Raw genomic sequence first — 21,220 nt, forward strand, 5'->3', positions numbered from 1 at the left:
ATATATATATATATATATATATATATATATATACTTAAGTATAATTCTTTAAAATGTTTCAGCTTCAAAGCTGCAGTCATGCAGTCACTGTTGACTGAACTACACCATTATTTGGAGATGTCAGAACTGGAAGTAATTTTATATTGATAAATTCTGACGTCTTTTTTACATTAATAAATTCTGATGTCTCTTTTTATATAGGTAGTTCTTCTCAATTGTCCAAAAGAATATCTAATCATTACTCTACCTTTAGGCATATCAATAAACGTAACAATACTAGGCTTAGTATATTAATCTGGTATCTTAAAGATGATAATAATCAATTTGATTTGGAATGGAATATTCTCTCTATATCTTTACCATATGATAAAGGTAAATCTTTTCGTTCGCTTTGTAACAGTGAAATGTACTGTATCCTGTTCTCAGAGAATCTCCTTGTAAAGACGTTTATAGGACTCGTTTATCGTTGCTAATATTGGTAAAAACATACCTTTAGTTCCTATAAATGATTTCTACCATTCTATAAAATTCGACCTTTGACTGTCTTCTTACATTTCTCTTCCAGTAAATATATCTACTTCTATGACTTTAACCCTTTTGTTACTATATTTCTGATCAAAATACACCCCTCATAAGTTCCTTTAAATTCTAAAATAATCATGAATTTAGACTAGTTTCATAAAAGAACTGTAACTTTTTTACTTATCAACATATTGTGATATTTGGAACATAATTGAAGAAAGGGTTCTTAATCAATTCTATTGCATAACTTTTGTCTCAAAGTGACTCTAGTTACAGGTAAATCCAGGTAAACTGAGCAAAATGTTTAAATTTTGTTTGAATATTACCATAGAAAATGAGTCATCGGCTAATATTCAATTGGGTATGCAACAAAATTTTGATATAGAGGAATTGTGCACGTCACTAGATTATCAGCTGAATTTAATGCACAGAAGAACAGATGTATCATTAAGGTAAAATAAACTGAAATACTGGAATTTGTTTTTGTGAAGAAAACTAGAAAATTAAATACAGCAACTAAATGAAATATACACATACATAAATACACAGGAACATATACAACAAAAAGTAAAACCAAGTAAATTTGAAAAATATTTATACAATCTAATTATACATATATACAATATTCACACAATATTTCTATCATGGAAAGTTGTAAAACATCCCACTCTACATACTGCATCCTTGTAGAATGCACACTGGAAAGATGTTTCAACTGGCTATCCACTGGAGTTTTTCTTTGTTGATGCAGACATTCATGGCACTACCTTTTGCAACCCCCAATTTTTTTCTACTTTATGTAGATCAGCTGAACTCAGAGGGATATCTTTCTAGCAGGCTTTGCTTTTCCTTCCTGCAGTTATTTGTTTGGAGGAATAACCTGCCCTCAACTGTGTTGCTACATCTGCTTGGAACTGCAGATGGTTGCACCGCTTGCAAGTCCCTCCTGATTTGGTATATAATATAAATGCATTTACAATGCTCATGTTTACTATATACCAAACCAGGTATCGCCACCATTTATTACCCGGTCTGCCAACCAGATAATAACTCATCATCTGGTTCAGTTGATCCACACTGCCCATGTACCTGTTATAATGTAGGTTCACAAACAGGGTGCCATTTTCATCTTCACATGGTTGTGCACCGGTAGATAGAAAATTTATCTGCCTCTTATCTCTGTATGCGGTCGCTAGCAGATTTCCTTTCTGGTGTTGGATTATTTCATCTCTTGTTTTAAATTTTGCCTTTTTTATATCCAACAGCAGTCCTTTTCTACTAGCAATTATTGTAGCACACATATACATTGTCACAGCTTCTAAATTTACATCAAGTTTGACTGAACTAAAAGATCAGTCAAAAAATAATATACCGCCCTGGTTATGGTATGGAAGTGATAAATTCCAGACCACATCGTACCTTAGGCCATGCTGACTAACATTATTGTCTCTTTTCCCTGTATAAAAACTAAATCCACAGCAGTACCCAGTATTTGCCTCACAAATTTTCCAAACTTTGATCTCCCATTTCGTGGGCTTTCCTGGCATATACTGTCAGAAGCGTACCCTTCCTTTATACCCCACCATGCCGTCATCAATGGACAAGTATCTCTCGGGGTTGTAAAATGTTTTATATGCATTTTGAACGCAGTCAATGAGGGGCCTTATTTTAAATAAGGGATCAAAGTTTGGTTCTCCATGTACTGGGGTACTGCTAGTGTCTCTCACATGTAAATACTGGTTCAGTTTCACAGATCGTATTCAGGTCATAATACTGGAAACATACTGATCGCCAAAAGGTTCCTGATTGCTCCAGTAATTTGTAATCCTGGGTAACTGTCTAATACTCATAATAATATTTATGGCAAAAAAATGCCTGTATTCCTTCTATGGTTGTGGGAGACCACAAGCTGTCTTTTTTTCCAGCTTGTTTACATTCTGCGTAACAGTTTGTTTCTGCAGTAATTACTTCAAACAAGCATACTGGGAAAAATAATAAAAAGTCTAATGGTTTTGCTTTCTGAGAAAGTCTATGGGTAGACCCTGTCTCCTCAGAAAAATTGGTAATAAAAACATTTTTTTAGTTTTTACTCCATTCTGGTGTAAAATCGTCCTCATTATTGCTATCACTGCTTTCAGTTTCTTAAGAATCGCTGCTTTTGGTTTCGGATACAGAAATATCCAATTCATTTTCATTCACCACGTGCTTTTGTACCACATTCTTTTTCTTGATATCTCCATATCTTCTGTTGAAAAGCCTTCAAATTCGGAATCACTGCTTGATTGCATGAAATTCCTCTCCATTTTCAAAGTTGGAAAAAATCAACGCCGAAAAAATGTGGGAAAAATCTTCCTAAATTCACTGAGTTCAAATATCACGTCAAACAATGTCGGATACTATAACTCAACTATTTACAAAGTGAAATCATGTGTTTTCACAAATGTACTAATGAGATTTGTGTTCAAATTTACATTTAAATAATAATGGGCACTCCCAGCTGGCTATGGCCAGGTTGGTCTTTTGAACCCCAAAATTTTTCAGCCAGCTACAGTGGGGTTAGTATCAAAAGGGTTAAGCTTTATTCTAATTCACCTATCGCTCAATATCTCTCCACTATTAGTTTTCTGCTAATTTCTTTCTTTCTCCTCTTTTTCTTTCTATAAACTACCTTGAAGTTGTAGCTGCTAATGGTTTTTCTAAAAAAACTTGATAACATTCCCTTCATCACATACGCAGTCATCACATACGCAGTCATCACATACTGTTCAAATGTCTTATTGATGTGTTTGGTTTCTTTCCCTGATGAGAATATTGCATTGCTTTACACCATTTTATTCCTTCTGGAATAATACCAATGTTTTCTTCGAAACATATGTTGGAAGTAGAAAAATTTGAATAACACCTGCATTTAGAAGAAAAAGTGGGATTAAAAAATCCAGGCAGATATCAATAAAGACTTTGAATTTAATGAATTATGGATCACCTTAAAGACATGTTAACAAATTTTTTGGAAAGATTATTTTTAATGATATTTCCTATATCTAAATAGGGTTAGTAAAAGAGAAACAACTGCTGACTTTGTGAGGTAAATTCTGCAATTTAAGGCATGATTTTCTCTATACTCATTTTGTTACACACACACACACACACACGCGCACGTGCACACACACACACACACACACTATTGTCTCTTTCAAAAGGGACAAAGAGTTAATAGGACTGCAAAAAGGAAGTGTTCAAATAAATGAGGCAATGGTAATTAAACATTGGTCATGGAACAAACATTAAAATGAGTTAATGACTTTATATGCAGTATCAAACCTTCAACATACATCATATATAGATATTACCATGGCTTTCATAATATACAAGACATACAAATACAGAAAACCACTAAGGTAAAAATATACGTGTATGGAAAAAAACAGGTATAGGAATGTACCATCAAAAGATGACTAAAAATTTATAAAGTACTTTAAAATATTACGGCTAAACAAATAAAGAATAAATCAACTAAAAAGTTAATTTTACTTCAACCACACCAAAAGATAATAATCCATGAGTAAAATTTTTTTTTTCTAATCAAAATATATATATATATATATATATATATATATAAAACTGAAATATATTTGTTAATATGTTTTCGCTATTGTTTTTATGTGTGTTTGTATGTGCATGCATATATTACATACTTCTGAATATGTATTTGGATTGAAAGAAAATTATAATATTAAGTTAGGTTTACTATATCATTACACTGGATTTGGACTGGTGATAACATGAGCAATTAGACCAATAGTAATTAGAATAACATCAATAGCAACATCAAGAAGACTGAATAGACACTTTCTAGAAACAGGTAACCATTTTTTTAAATGTAAAAAAAGAATTTTTGTTACTACCTGATAAGAACTTCTTTCTTGTAAAGCAGAAATATTACTTTCTCAAAATATTGACCAACATATGCCCTTAATGAACAAACTTAAGAGGCAGAAGACTCACAAACCAAAAGTTGCATCATCTTTCTTGGAAATGATGTAAAAGGAATATTCTCCCCACCAGATATAGCCTTTGGGTAACCAGGAACTAGCTGTGGCCACTGTTATACATCACAACATTTGAGGAGCCATACACAAGCTAGATGCAAGAGTATGATACTGACCAGCACCTGCTAAAAGGTGTATGTGTAGATGTATTATTACACACGTGTGTAAAAGTCTTGTTTTTTTCTTTGTTTTTTTTGTCCCAGATAACATGTTGTATATGAATTATGGAGCTATGTTCTTTCTCCAAGAATCCAAATTCTGTTATACTTTTATAATGGCTGGCTAATACATATGCTCCAATAAGAACGAGTATAAATCTGCGAGTGTATTTTGGGTATTGAATTTGCAGGCTTCTCATCCTTCTTTCTCTTGTAATTTTCTTACTATATGAATATTAGATGGGCAGCTGAGTTCCACATCCCTTTATATTTTCATATTGTGGCCCCAGGCAACAATATGAGCTTGACTTTCTTTTAATTTGGTTGTTGTTTTTGTTCTTAGGTTTCACCAATATTCTTGTGATTCATTAGTGTATATTTGTCATTTTTTTTTCTTTCTCACTCCATTCCAGTTTGTTCTGACGTCTACATAATACCTAATGGTATGCTTTGTCTTTTGGATAGAAGGTACTTCATGGAAATTTCTTTTGGATAGATTGCTTGGAGGTAATTTTGAAGATGAGATGTTGTAAGCTGGTCATTACTCCATGCAGTGGCTTTTAGTGTAGTTTATTTCTATTATTTAAAAAAAATTTTATTGCTGTCTCAGTGAACTGCTCTATCTTTTGGTTTTGTTGTGGTGTTATGTTGGATTTTCCACTGTTCTCTGGAGAAAGAGATCTATCTGCTTTATTTCATGTTGATTAACTATCCTAATGATATTGTTATTTTAATGATGGCAAACTTGAGTGAGATAATTACTGGCCTTTTTTGGCACAGCAGATGTAGCTTCTATGTTACAATCTAGGTCTTGTGTGATGTTAATACAGATCTGAGGCTATGGTGATTTCTTTTGCCTGAGTCGTCATCATCATCATCATTTTAAATCTGCTTTCCATGCTGGATGGTTTGACTGAGAACTGGCAAGCCAGTAGGCTGCACCAAGTTCCAATCTGATCTGACAAGGTTTCTACAGCTGGATGCCCTTCCTAATGCCAACCACTCCGAGAGTGTAGTGGGTGCTTTTTATGTGCCATCGGCATGGGAGCCACTCAGGCAGCACTGGCATCAATCATGTATGGACGGTGCTTTTTACATGTCACTGGCATGGGAGCCAGTCAGGGGGCACTGGCATTGACCATGTTCAGATGGTGTTTTTTGTGTGCCACCAGCACAGAAGCCAGTCACAGGACACTGGCACGGTAGGGGGGGGGGTCAAAGGGCAGGGCACTGGCACCAACCGTGATACAATATTTTTACTTCTTCCATTGATGTTGAAATTCCCAGTAACTCCAAGCAGTTTCTAAGTCCTTGCATCCATCTCATTTAGTCATTATAATGACCAATTGAGAAGGCCAAATATAGTTGTGAGTGATATGTATACTTGCTTTAGTCTGACAATATTTTCTTTACTCTTTAGAGATCTGACATTCATTAACAGCTTGCCCATGTTATTTTTCAGTTCTTATATAAAGTTGTATTAAGCTAGTCTTGGTTAGTTTTTGTTTCTTTCTTTCCGAGGTGGACACAAGTTTTTGTCACAAAAATGTTTATTTGGACTCGTTATATATCATTCCACATTGTCTGGAGAATATTGGATCATATGATCCAATTGCTTTTTGATGCAATTCTTGTCCTACAAGTTTCATGTAGCCTTCAAAGAAAAGTAAGGTATGCTTTTGTGTCTAACCCTTTAGTGTTCAGGCCGGCCAAAACCGGCCATAAATAATTCCTCTGTATTTGTTTGAACTGGCCAAATCTGGCTGTATCTGATTCCTCTACGAAATCGCTAAAAAAATAAAACAAGCCATGTTATTGAATTCTTGTAGCTTTGAGATCATGTGAGATAAAACTTTCCCGCCTTTATTCAAGTAAAAATACTGTGAAATTTTTGAGACTTCTTGTTTTTTTTTTTCAACATTTGAAGAGAAGTGTGTATCCTAGTTTTTTACAATATGGCATCAGCAAGTAGCAATTCCAACTTTGAAGGTTTTACTCTTGATGATGTACAAAATATAAACAAAAACAACAGTGATTTGTCTTCAGATGAATCTGATACTGATATTTACAAATCTTTGTTGGATTAAGAAAATTTTGATAATGAAAGCAATAAAAATGAAGATTACTACATCAACTGCAATTACTGATTTCACAGAAAAGACTGGTCCACAACACAATTTACCTCCTGATGCTCAATCATTGGACTATCTTTATTTTTACCCAAATGTTTTTTTTTTTGCAGCGGAAAACAAATAATTTCTATTTGTGGAAGACCTGATCCACTAAGTCAGCTTTTTTGTATTATAAACATTATGTTTGGTATCAAGCAGCTTCTTTGACTATGGAACTACTGGAGTCCTGATATAAGGTATGGCGATCCATATCTCTCCAACTTTATGTTATAAGATGAGATATTCAAAACTATCTCAGTATTTGCATTTAATTGATTCTGCTAATGTACCCAGCAAAAACGACCCAAGCTACGATCCCCTGTATAAAGTACGCCCTGTTATTGATTTACTTGAGATAAGTAGATAGATAGGTACATAGGTAATACAGACAGACAAGCACATGCATACACAAAAGAAGACTGAAACACATGACCATACACACACACAAGGACATATGAAGACACATCCATACATAACAGACGCACATACATAGACACACAAATACATGCACACACAAATACATGCACATGAATATGCAGAATACAGACATACAAATGTACATACATGTGTATATATATATATATATATATATATATATATATTTAATTATAGTTTCAGCTAAGAGCTGCGGCCATGCTGATGCATACACACACACACACACACACACATATGTATACACATGCACACATTGGATTCAGAGTTACCCTATATACCCTTAAGAATTGTTGGATCATGACCTTGTCCATGGCTTCCTTATTAGCTTGCTTTAAAGCTCTCTTAAAAGTGTCCACAAACCGTTTGGTCCTTCCATTAGATCTAGGGTGATACGGTGCTATAGTTTTATGTTCTAGTGTGAACATCTCACAAAATTTTTTAAACTCACAGGATACAAACTGTGTTCTGTTATCAGACAATTATATCTGGTACACCAAATTTTGTGAACAGCTCGTGTAAGAAGTTTATAACCGTATATGAGGTTGGTTGTTTACACCTCATGACCTCAGGCCATTTTGTGTAGCTGTTCACTACTATTAAGTAATAATATCCATTTGCTGGGCCTGCAAAATTGATATGCAATCAGTACCATGATATTTTCACTTCTGACTAAGGTTCACATTTTGTAGTAAGTAGTTTTGCTGCCAATGTACGTTCTCTGCAGCTTTTTACCAGGTTTTCAACTTCCTTGTCAATGCTTGGCCAATATATGAAACTTTGCATCAGTGCTTTCATTCTAGGGAGATGCCTGGATGTCTCACGTGGAACTCCTTTAGCATTCTCTTCTGTAATGTCTGTGGTATGACCACCCTCTGAGCGTACATTACTACACCATCACATATATACACGCTCACATATTGGTGGTTCTTTGCATCAGACCTTTCTTTATTTCCTTTTGTTAATCAGTTTTCTTTTTTCTTCTTAATAAATTTGTCATTTCTCACATTTCTTTTTATTTCTTCCAAAGTTACTGGTAGTTCACACATGATGTTTCACATCACTTTTTTTGTCTCAGTTCATCGACCTCGCTTATGGGTGTATCCTATAAATTAAATTTCTCCATAGATTCAGTGACAAAAATAAATACATAAATTTTTTTTTTTTCAACACATAAACATTCACTTTTTGGTTTGACCGTTGAACACTTTTCTTTTCTACTCTAGGCACAAGGCCCGAAATTTTGGTGGAGGGGGCCTGTCGATTAGATTGACACCAGTACGCAACTGGTACTTAATTTATTGACCCCCCAAAAGGATGAAAGGCAAGGTTGACCTCAGTGGAATTTTCGACCTTTGACCATTATATTACAAATGTGTTCACCCACGAAATATAATTTTCTTCCTATAACACCATACACTATTTTGTTTGGACTACATTTTTTTGGTTTCCCCATTTGTTCCCCTGTTTTCTCATTTATGATTGTAATGTTATTTCCCCTGTCTAATTGCATTCTGACACTAGTGGTTTCAATTCTCACATTCAAGAATTTTCTGTTTGTTGTTGTCACAACTTTTCCTGCTGATAAACTATTTATTTTTTCTTGTTTGTTCCATTTTCCTATAATTTTATGTCCTGTAAACTCGCAGCGAAAACACTTTGCTTTTTTATATGGACAATCTTTTTTCAGGTACATCCCACCACATGCCATACATGGGTCTACATCACAATATTTTTTCTGTTTTTCTTGCAACATTCTATTTGTCTTCCAACTTTTTTGCACTGGTATTATGTGAAAACACACTTTCCGTTGATTTTCTTCAATGTCAAATGCTGGTTCTCGTTTCCAGTTTTGTTATAATTTTCATTCAGATTTCTGCATCCCTTTTATCTGTCAATCCTTGTGTAAAAATCAAACACTTGAAAGAATCTGAAGTATATCCAGCCTAAATCTCTCACATTCTTTGTTGACTTCACTACTTTCACAGGTAAGTAGTGAAGTCTTCATTTTCACTCTTTTCTATGTTTAAACATTTCCATCTGGTAATAAACAGTGAGCTCTTTTTGCTAAACATTTTGCCACTGGGTTGGTGAAATTTATGTCGGATGCTTTTTTTTGGCAGTATGAAGTTACTATACTCTTCATGCTCTGCTGTCGCTAGTTTTCTTAAACTAGATGTGCTCTCATTTCGTCCGTCCTATCCTGACATTAGAAAGTAAACCTCAAAGGCTACTCCTTCTTTGGGGTCGTATTTGAATTCACTTATGGAATTTGCTACATGGTCAGGTGAAAATGTATTCTCCGGTTTGGTTATCAGCTTCATTAAGTGTAACATTTGCTGCTGCAATCCTTGTTCCTTGAGTTGTTGCTGTTTTTGCAACTCAACTACCCTAGCTAACAAGTCTTCCATATTTTATGGCTTTTGTAAGTTTGAGCAACAAGATTTTGTTTCTCTTTTGTCGAGTTATTTAATTTTCTACATGAATTAGTTTAAACTCTCCCTGTGAATGTTTTTTTTTTCACTCTGTATAAATTTGTTTTTCCTCATTGCCACTGTTGTAAAGTGGGTTTCTCCCACTGGCGTGATGCCTGATTGCTGTTGTACTGTAGTTACTATATTACACTAGTACCCACAATAGTTACTAGTTATTGGATACCATTGTATCTCTTTGTACCAGAATAGTAATACACTAACTTCTTCCATCTTACTATCACTGATAGCTTCACAAGACACTGATTAGAACTGTCAACTGTCAACTCTAACTTTTGACCATCTCTTGACAACCGGCTACTGGTCTATTTATAATGGCTGGCACCTACACAGTGAAACTGTATACCCTCCTAGTAAAAACTAGGAGGGTATACAGTTTCACTATACAACAAAAACAGAATGATTCTCCCCAGACACAATAAAATATGCTTCAACACATGAATTCACATAAAGAATCTTGCAAAGCAAATACAAAAATGAAATTCATATATTGTTTATCTAAAAAGCCACTAGGTATCTTTGCCACCAAAGGACTATAACCATTTGAAATTTTAGATTGACATCGCATTTCAGTTATGTGAAGGCTTTTCCAGAAAACATAGAACTGGGAGAAAAGCAAAATTAACTGAGGTGGATGTCAACAGAGAAATATATTGACTTCCATAAAGTGGAAAAGATAAATGGAAGAAAAAATGTTTGCAGACTGTCTTCATTGCAAAAGAGAAAAACTCTGAAAGAATATCAGGTCGAGACCTCATATATGTGTTTGTTTTGCAAAGCGCATACTTCATCTTGAAAAGTGGCAAAATTGTTGGTGGTTGACATCTAAGATAATTTTAGTAAAAAATCAAACAGTTAAGATGCATCAAGAATTTCAATTTTAGTGTTTATCCATAATGTTATTGGTTTTACACCTGTTAATTAAATTTACCTACCCATAAGAGTCAAATTTTATCAGGAAGATCAGCTAAAATTACATAACTATATAAATCACTGGTATATAAGCACCCACTAACGAAATTTCAAATCAGTATGTAAAAAATTAACGAAATTATAAGAATAATTCAAAATAATATGAACAAATAAGAATTACATTTGACAGATTAATCTGAACACTAAAGGGTTAAGGCATTCATTTCTATAAGCATAATGTTTTATGAGTGGGAATGTTAACAAGTTTCTCTGTAGGAAGCTTTTTTTTTATTGTAATGTATAGCTTTAGAGTTGATATTCTGAAAAGTAAAGTAATGTACCAAGTCTAGGTTTGGTGTTGAATAGAAGCTACCAATAGTTGTGGAACTAATTGTAATGCTGTGAGAATCCACCCGGTAGTTCAGCAAAACTTCAATCATGTTGTTGTAGTTTGTTTCTTCTTGTATCATTGTGTTGATTAGTAGCTGTCCTATACAACTGTGTACTTACTTCTTTCTTCTTCTTTGTTTAAGTGTTATATTGGTGGCCCAGTGATCCTATAAGAATAGACTAAAGCGTCCGTGTACCATTTATATTTGATATCTGGTGGTAAGCTTTGACTTGGATAGTTTAACTGGGATTTTTTATTCCTTTGAATGAGAAGAGTTGACAACTATTTAGGTACATCCAACATATCTCTGATGTTCTTCCTTTTTGATGTTATCAAATTTTGATGATAAAAGACGGAATCTTTTAGTCTTTCCTTTTTAGAATCTGGGTTATATTCATATGTACATAAGTATGTACATATGCATATTTGTTTACAGATACATCCATACATATGTATGTATATATCTGTGTATAATTTATATATTCATATGAATGGCTGTGTGGTTAAAAAGTTGAAATCACAATAATGTCTTGGGTTTGATTTCACTATTTAGTACTTCAGGCAAATGTCTTTTTCTTTGGTCTCAGGTTGTCTAATACTTTGAGTGAAATTAGAAGACAGAAACTGTATGGGAGTTTGTTGTGAGTGTATTACCATGTGTTTTTACATTCACATCATTAAGCAGCATTCACATATATGCCCACCCCATAAACAACTTGTTCACCAGTGGTTTGGTGCGTAAAATTGTGGAGTAAAGTAACTGACTTAAAACAAGTGATAGTTAGCACCAGGAAGGACAGCTTTTCCCATGCTAGCATTGAAAAAGTGGGTGTAATGATGGTTATTAATATTATTATTATTATTATTATTTGAAGCCTTCTGTTGAAGGAAGAGGCTGGTTTTTAGCCAAGTAGCTCTATTGCTGCAGTTTTGATAACAACAATAAGTTTACATGTTGAATGTTTCGCACATTTTTATTGTTCTACTTAAAGATTGTAATTTGCAAATGTTATGTTGGCTGACCTCTTTCTTTGTTTGAAAATCTCAGATTTATGAGATTGCTTATAGTTATGAATTATAAATGTGAATCTGGGTATGTTTCTAAGCAATTATAAAGATTCTCTTCCCTACTGATTTCAAAAGTAATGTTAACATAAAGGTAATTGATCTCTATGACTGTGCATAATTTCTCCTTTTCAGTCTCAAACAATTGTGTCAAGCCTGTTATGGTTGTGTTTAGCATTTTGATGGGAAACCAATATTCCTTGTGTTGATATGTATGTAATATATTCAACAACAGATGTATTCGTAGGAAAGATTCCTAGGGCAATCTTTTCTATGTTGTTTCAGCAACACTATTATGCTTCTTTTAATAGTAATACCTTAATGACATTTTTGGTCATTTGCTAATAACTTTTCCAGAAATGTTACTTAATACACATTTTTGTTTCCATCTTTGGTGTTTAAGATCTTTACTGTCACAGTTTGTCCATCAGGTATTTTGTAGCTTTCTTGTACTTTTAGATTGCAAAAGTATAACCTTTGCATGTGACACTACGTAATAGATTACTATTTCATTGGAATATTACACCACTATTCCTTGTTTTTAAAAGCAGTGAATACATTCTGGTTTTGTGTGCCTTTGGTATAACTGTCAAGGCAATCCTTGATAGCTTTGTAAATAGTCTTGGCAATAATGTCCTAACAATCTATTTTTCACATGGCATGATCAATATTTTCTGTCAAAACACGGAAGTTTGGAGACATTCCTATCTTTCTTCGTGATCAAGCATTTAATAGCTAGCTTCTGTTCCTAAACAACAAAGGTATGTCCATGTAGATGGGATGTGATGCGTCTATCATAGGTCCAGGAGAGGCTACTCTTTCTGTTAATGTTGTTGGTATCCTTCACCTACTTTCAAGATATTATTTTTCTTTATTGCATACTCATGATGTACTCATTTCTCCTTTTACTGTTCAATAGGTGTTGTCTTAGTGATATGATGGAGCACTCAAAGATCATTTGGATTGACCTTATGCTTAACATAGATCCTGTCAGTATCACAGTTCATATGGATGTTACCAGTTGGTGGTTAGTATCCTCTTAGTCTTTATGTCCAAGTTACGGATCTTTTCAAGTATCCAGTCTAGTATCCTAAGTGTTGCTTTTAACAATGACACTGCAAAAGCCTTTTGAGATATGGTTTTATTGAATGTGGACAATTCTGACTGCTATATCTTCTAAAGTCTGCTGAGTATTCATTTGTCTTGCTAGCTTTACTTAAAGCACCATTGTACACAATGTTCTCATCAATTCTGAGATATTTGTAACATTCATCATTGGCATTTGTAATGTTGTTGTTCTTCATGATTATAAATCCTTTGTCATCAGGGCTACACTACCAGGATAAACAAGATGCAAATAAATTGTCACACTGGACATTTATGTTCTCTTTGTGACTATAGTAATAGCTTCAGTTCTTATTGGTAGCTCTGTGAATCATATTGTAGTCAGTCTTTTAATGACACCAATTACAGGATCTTTACAAAGTACAATGACTCTAGTATCCATGAGTGAGGTACAACCAAGCACCTTGTGGTCTAGCTTTAAAGTATTTAAGTACAACTTTATTGATGAGAGGCAATCCAAAACTTGGCTTTTCTCCAAACTGTTTGTTTCACAGTGATTTTAAAGAAACACATTCAAGCAACCTGTATAGAGTTCATATATACCTTCCAAGCATGTTATGGGCCTGTAGTTCACAACCACTTTATTGAATTTTAAGCATGAGCAATACGTTCTTAACATAATAGCATCTCCCTACTCAAGTAAAAGCATTAGTGAGCTCCCTATATATATATACACAATCACAAATGTGTGTGTTTATATTATGGAAAAAGAATTTGAAGTTCTACAAAGCCCAAAAATATGGGGAAAAATTCTGTTCTGCTTCAACTTCTGTTCTGTTTCAACACTGGGTGCTTTCATCAGTAGGAATCTTTTATCTGCTGTTTAAAATAACTTTACCCAATTGAAGGTACATCAGATTTTTATATTAGGTTGTCTAAATATGGAAACAAAACTTTCTCTACAACTTGGTCTGTCTCTCTAGGACAGTTACCAAAATGTAATGACCTATCTAATGTTCACCTACTGTACAGAGACCATTTTTTAAATATTTCCAGAGCCCACCTATTCACTCATCATAGGGATGAAAATGTAAATATTTGGTGAAATTAAGATTTGGTACTTCCATCAAGATCAGTGGTTAAACATTTAAAAAAAAAAAAAAAAAAAAAAAAATGTCAAAAACATACTTTGCAGCAAATATTACCCAAGCACAACTTTTTGAACACTATAACATGTAACTTGCAAAACAAATTTCAGCATATATGTGAAAAGACATTCAGTTTGCACACCATACAGTGAGATGGTACAGTGTGGTGAATTGCCTACAGCAGCAACCCACACAAGAATAACCACAGCAGCCAGCAAAACTCACTCATGTTGGCTTCTATCTCACCAATTGATAGTGGCTCTACTGATCTTTCTTCTCCACCCATTTTCAACCACTGTCACTTCAGCAGCAGCAATAGTAGCTGCTACTACTGTTTCTACTGCTGTTGCCATTATTAGTGTCTTGCAGTTTTTAGAAGTCCCATTCTTTTCTTTCTTTTGATGATAGGTGTATCTTGTTCCTGTTCTAATGTAGTTCTCTTTTATGATATAGAAGGTCCCCTGCTTCATTTTTTAAATTTATTTATTTGGTGGTATGTGCACCATGTTGCCTGGTTTTACCACCACCATCTGATACTAGGGTACCATTTGCAGCTTTTGCAAGCATTTGGACCAGGTTTCCAGCTTAGATATTTTCATGTCAATTCATGCACCATCCTATGATGGCCAATTTTCCAACTCTTCTCAGACATCCAAAGACTTCTGTCTAACCTAGATCCCACTTATCATCTCTCATTAACATACAAACCAAACATCCTATTTTTTTTCTGGGCCACAAATTTCTCAACCCCTATCTACAACTCATCTCTGTTATCTAGGCTTCACTCTCTTTTCAAATTTTACTTCAAAAGGTATGACCTTTGCATATGCAGATTCCACTTTCACTGTGTTTCACCTCTCCCATCTGGATTTCAGCAATGACTTTTGGCTCAAAGATCTCCAAATACATTCACTCCCTTTATTGCTCCTTTATTTTCTCAAACCACCAGTAACTTGTTGACCCTATCTACTCCTGCATTGAAAACTTCTACCATACCTCTCTTTTTCCCCCAAATCATTTCCTTTGCTCACAACTCATCATAGCTCTCACACTCATCCCACACCAATACCACTAGTGCAAAACTAAATTCTTTACTTTTCAACTCTTGTGAAGGTGTGTGGCCTAGTGATTAGGATGCTGCACTCATGATTGTCAGACCACAGGTTTGATTCCTGGACTGGATGGTGTATTGTGTTCTTGAGCAAAACACCTCACATTGGTCTCGTGCTGTGTGGGAACTAGCATGTCAAAAAATAGATCCTCTGCATATCATAAAAGATTTGAGTTTTTGGCACATTTCTAGTAGGTTTAGAACAAAATAAACCCAGAGGTTTTGGAATGTGATATTATTTCAATAAGATTTTAATGGACTATTAAAAATGGCAAGTTTTGGATCAGGATGGCCACATAAGTTGGATTTTCTCTTTTTTACAGGGATTTTTCCAATTTTATCTTTACTACAGTCTTGGAAATGATGGGGGGAAGCTTTTAATGAAAAAAAAAAAAAAAAAAATGATGAAAAATTTATGATTTTTTTTTTTTACCTATCTCCCCCTCACCCCCATCCAAACCCATTTTGGCCTTTTTTTTTTTTTTGCACTATGCCCTGAAAAACAATGCAAGAAACCTTTTTAGTTAAAAAAAAAAAATCAAACGAAAATGTGTATAATTTCAGGAAGATTTAGCTGTTGTTTCTAGTACATCACACAACCACCTGGTATCTTTCTCAGAATTTCATATTGCCCTAGATTAAAAAATAAACAAAATGTGGAAACCTTACTTTAGCATTAAAGACAAGAATTAAAGGCATTGAAAGCATAGATAACTTAGAACAAACTCTTAGAAGAGAAAAAAAAAGAAGCCCCAAATGAATATGTAAACACTACCTCAAATTATCTGACTGTATTTGTGATTGTAAAAAAGAAACATCACATCAGACTTTAATAGTTTGCAAAGTAATATTCATCGTGCAATATGATTTTTATTGGTGATATTTGACCAATATTTCTCAAAGGAAAATGAAATTTTCACATACAAGTATATCCGCTAAGTAAAATTTTGACATAGCATTCCTTATATTAAAACAGCAAGAGGAAATAACATTCTCAATATGACAATTCCATGTTGATTTGGAGTTCTGAAAGACATATGTGGCTCAATTTAGTGCATTTTTTGGTGTAGAAATATGTTTACTTAGTAATTAATTCGTCCATTTCTTGAAATTCTAGCACAAACTTGATATTTGAAGCCTTGGATTCATGTTCCATTTTACTTCTCACCATGCAGGAATGTCAGTTTGACAAGTAGTGTTACAGTACCACCTTCTTTATTGACTTTGTGCTTATACGCTATGTCCTGGCCAGATTCAGTAATGACCATATTGAATTCATGTGAAATTTTTCTTTCTTATGGTATGGAAATCTTGAAGGAAGTATATTCTTTTCTAAGTGAAAATTAATGATAAAATTTTTACTTCTATATTTCATAATGATTATCTGACCTATGCCTATTGATTTTTATATCAAAATAAAGCAAAAGACAGTCCTTTTCATGACTATGATTTTCATCACAAATTTAGTTGTAGTGCTCCAGCACATTGTATTAGAATGAGGGTTACCATTCAGCAGTCAAAAAAGAAATAAAAAAACGGGACAAACTTTGTGAATGGGATACCAGGGTGATTCAGGGACCCTGGCACGATATGTAAGTCTCAGATTTTGATTGAAACTATGTGAAGAAAGTTCACATCCAGAACTTCCAAATGATATTTAATTTTCTATGGAAAAAATGTATTTTCACATGAAAATGATAAAGCAAAATGTGTGTTTTTGCATGGCCAAACTACTTGTCTCTTTTTTTAACGCACTCTATTGTGATACCTAATCCTAGATCAAATCTAGAGATGGGTCACTCAACTGATTGGCATTCAATCATGAAGACAGGCTTCTGGCCCTGGCTCTATAATGATCTCTGTCTCTTAGAGATGCATTGTGCTCCAGTGCCTGCTTTGGTGTGGTTTCTATGGCTGGGTGCCCTTCCTAATACCAGACACTGCACAGAGCATACTAGGTGCTTTTTCTCATGGTACCAGCACTAGTGGTGTCATAATGTGGTTCATAAGACTAAAATCCTCTGGAACTCTAGCAGAGAAGGAAGCAGTTTTATGTTAAACAATGAGAGGTTAAAATATGTGAGACAAGACCAAAACAGAACAGGTTTCTTGCCGTAGAGGAGCTACATAGCTACTCGCATTATACAGCATGCATGGGCAACCTGCTGTCCTTGACATGTTGTGCCACCCTCGATGAGTTTCTAGGTTACTAATTTTACAAGCAAAAAATTTTCTCAAATTTTCCAATTATTAACCTTATTGTCTCTCACCTCTTAAACTTGCACTTCTATTTTGCATTTAATTTCATCATCCCTTCTTCCTTATCTCTCTCTCTTTTGCTGTACAGTGTACATGATATTCTCTCCGTTTTAAAGCATCACTCTGTCTGTCTGTCTGTCTGTCTGTCTCTCTTGAAGTATGACATCAGAAATATTTTTCTCATCTCTGCCTATCTCTCCCATATTTTTAGTGCAAGCAATAAGCAGTGTGTGTAGGTACATGTGTATGCAAAATTTTACAAACCTTAATTTTTTTTACAGTAGTTTTTACTCCAATGCATCTCATTAGTCCATGTGTTTGCCTTCCATTTTACTTTTCTATCTTAAGTATTTTAATATCACAACAATCATTGGTTCAAAGAGTAATAATAGTAGTAATTTTTTTTTGTTATCAGTTGATTCTCACTTTCTTGAATTCTTAACATTCTTAATCCAGTTTTAGATTTTATCTTTCATTACAATTTCAATTTGATATTTCTTGAAAGTTTGCCAATATCACTTGCGAAAGCTATTTGATTTTTCAGCTTTTTTGAAGAAAGTTTTTATGATTGTTTCTTTCATAAGTAGTATTTAATTTTTCTCTTGAATTTTGATAAAGAAAAATAGAATTTTAACCTGTTTAAGCTTTTTTTAAGAGCTTCAGCTTTTGATTTTATTTGGATTTTAACTCCAAAATCTTGAAATTATTTAGAAGAATATTTGCCATTGGTTTCTTTTTTCTCAAATGGAGTATTTGATCGTAAATTAATTTAGTTTTTTTACTACTACAACTGATGATTAATTTGAAATGATTTTTTCCCAATGAATTTTTTTGATTATGCTGAAAAAGTATAATTTCAACTATGATTTTCTATGAACTTTAATTTGTTTATTTAAAATTTAAAGAATAAGGATTAAGTTTTTATTTCACCTATTCAAAGTAGGTATGTGGGTAAATTTGAATTTTCTTTTTAAGAGCTGTCTTTCCTACATATTTTTTTCAGTTTCTCACTAGTATTTTAATCTATGAACTTCAAAATTTTATTTATTTTAAATTCAAATTACGATGAACGTAAACAAACAAACGAAGTTTGCTTTAGAAGCGATGAGATGTCTTCTTTTCTTTAAATTACTTGAGAATTTATTTATTTTATTTTGTTTGAAAAGACGTTGATTTTCTTTTTTAGAAAAAATTAATTTAGATTAATTTTCTTATTCAATTTACTTTCAAATTTTCCAAAGTCCTGATTGATTTTTGAATACTTCATTTTGGTTGAAATTCGGTAGATCCTGTTCACATTCAGATTGTTCCTTACTCTCAAATTTGATTTTCAATTTGAAGTTGTTCTGAAAGACTTATCTTCTTTTCCACACAGTCAAAAATCCAACCTTTGGAATATCCAAATCCCAAATATGTTGAAGAAAAAAAGGAAGTTAGATGAAGGTCATGTGTTTCAAGATAAGTGGATGGCAGATTATTTTTTTGTATTATGGAATGAGAAACCAGTGTGTCTCATTTGTTGAGAGTCTATTACTATTCTGAAGGAATATAATTTGAAAAGACACAACTGTATAAAACATTCCCAGTATCACAATCTTATTGGTCGGGCAAGGGAAGGAAATGTTGAAAAATTGAGAAAATCCTTAATAGGACAACAGACATTTTCTGTCAAGAAACAGAACAAGAGTAATAATATTGTCTAAGCTAGTTACATTATTGCTGAAAAAATTGTTAAACATTCAACGAACTACAGTGATGGAGAATTTGGAAAAGAATGTTTACTCGTATCTGAAATTGTGTGTCCAGAAAAAAAGAGAGACTTTTAAAATATTAGTCCATTTCGCAGAACTGTGACAAGGTGTATTGAAGAATTGGGATCTGATGTAGAATCAAGCTGTGCTCAAAATTTGAAACTTTTTCTTTAGTCACAGACAAGAGTACTGATGTGACAGACATAGCCCAGCTTGTAGTGTTTGTGTTTTGTGTTGACTCTGATTTTAATATTACTGAAGAGATGCTTGGACTGCATGCCATGAAAGGTACTACAATCGAGGACATTTTTCAGGAAGTGAAAATCTTATGAAAAATCCAATCTTTCCATTGAAAAGCTTAGATGGCACACCTGTCATGGTTGGAAGTAAAAATGGGTTCATTTCAAAACTAAAAGCAGAGATTTCAATGTACAAGGAACCTGGCAGCATCAATACATTTTACTGTAGGATTCATCAGCAGAATTTATATGCAAAATCTATGAAGTTTTCAAATGTCATGTGCATTGTTGTGCCATGTGTCAACATCATAAAGTCAAGAGCCCTAAATCTGCTTGTCCATGTTGTGCCAAGGTTGGAAAGTGGAAAAAATTTCCATCTCTTAGTTGCCTGTCCCAAAGCTGAAGTTTGGTTTGAAACACCTTGACATGTTTATACATATCATGAACAAGATGACCTCTACCCTGCAATTTCAAATTTAGTTACTTTAAATAGGATGCAAGGTTCACAAGGAAAGCTAAATCATGAACCCAGTCTTCATTTTGAAATTCCGAGGCAAACTTTCATTTCATATCCATGAAAGCAAAAATTTCTTCTCTGAGCACATAGAATTGGTTCAGCATCCTACCCTTACTTATACAGCATGCCTCACAATAATAGGCAAGGGTACCATACTCTGCATCAATATTTTTAATTTAAAAAATTCTTAAAAGATATTACTGCAGAGTATGGTACCCTTTCCTATTATTGTGAGGTATGACGGATAAGTAAGGGTAGGATACTGAAGCAATTTTATGTGCTCAGAAAAGAAATTTTTGCTTTCATGGATATGAAACGAAAGTTTGCTTCAGAACTTCAAAATGAAGACTGGGTTCATGATTTAGCTTTCCTTGTGAACCTTACATCCTATTTAAATGGACTAAATTTGAAATTGTAGGGTAGAGGTCATCTTGTTCATGATATGTATAAACATGTCAAGGTGTTTCAAACCAAACTTCAGCTTTGGGAGAGGCAGCTAAGAAACGGAAATGTTTTCCACTTTCCAACCTTAGCACAACATGGACAAGCAGATTCCTCTACCTTTGCATATGAATTCGATTCATTCAAGAAGGAATTCTCTGGCAGATTTTAAGACTTTAATCGTCAGTTTCTTATTTCACAATTGTTTCTTCTCTATTTGAAGTAGATGTTGCCTCTGTTCCTGAAATTCTTCAAATGGAATTATTTGAGCTCCAAGGAAGTAACAATCTCCATCTCAAATTCAAAGAGACATCTCTATTGGAGTTTTATAAGTCTTTGCCAAGGGAAGATTATCTCCAGATTTAAAAAAAAGTAATTTTATTTCTATTTTTGGAAGTACTTATCTATGTGAGTAACTATTTTCAAGAATGAAACACGTTAAATCTAAAACTAAGTCAAGACTCACTAATGAGCATTTGCAGCATAACCTAAGAGTG

At 33.7% G+C, this 21,220-nt stretch overlaps 1 protein-coding gene and 1 long non-coding RNA gene across 4 annotated transcripts in view; one reads left to right on the forward strand and one right to left on the reverse strand.

The window, feature by feature from the left end:
* LOC106869896 (mediator of RNA polymerase II transcription subunit 1) overlaps positions 1 to 21,220 on the reverse strand; it is a 207,940-nt gene that overhangs the window by 49,616 nt on the left and 137,104 nt on the right. The window lies entirely within an intron of this gene.
* Positions 75 to 14,440, forward strand: LOC128248718 (uncharacterized). Its single transcript, XR_008264884.1, has 2 exons — positions 75 to 7,097; positions 13,112 to 14,440. It is a non-coding gene; the product is annotated as an uncharacterized LOC128248718 (long non-coding RNA).

This window comes from Octopus bimaculoides, chromosome 9 (genome assembly GCF_001194135.2).
Source record: "Octopus bimaculoides isolate UCB-OBI-ISO-001 chromosome 9, ASM119413v2, whole genome shotgun sequence".
Classification (NCBI taxonomy): Eukaryota; Metazoa; Mollusca; class Cephalopoda; order Octopoda; family Octopodidae; genus Octopus; species Octopus bimaculoides.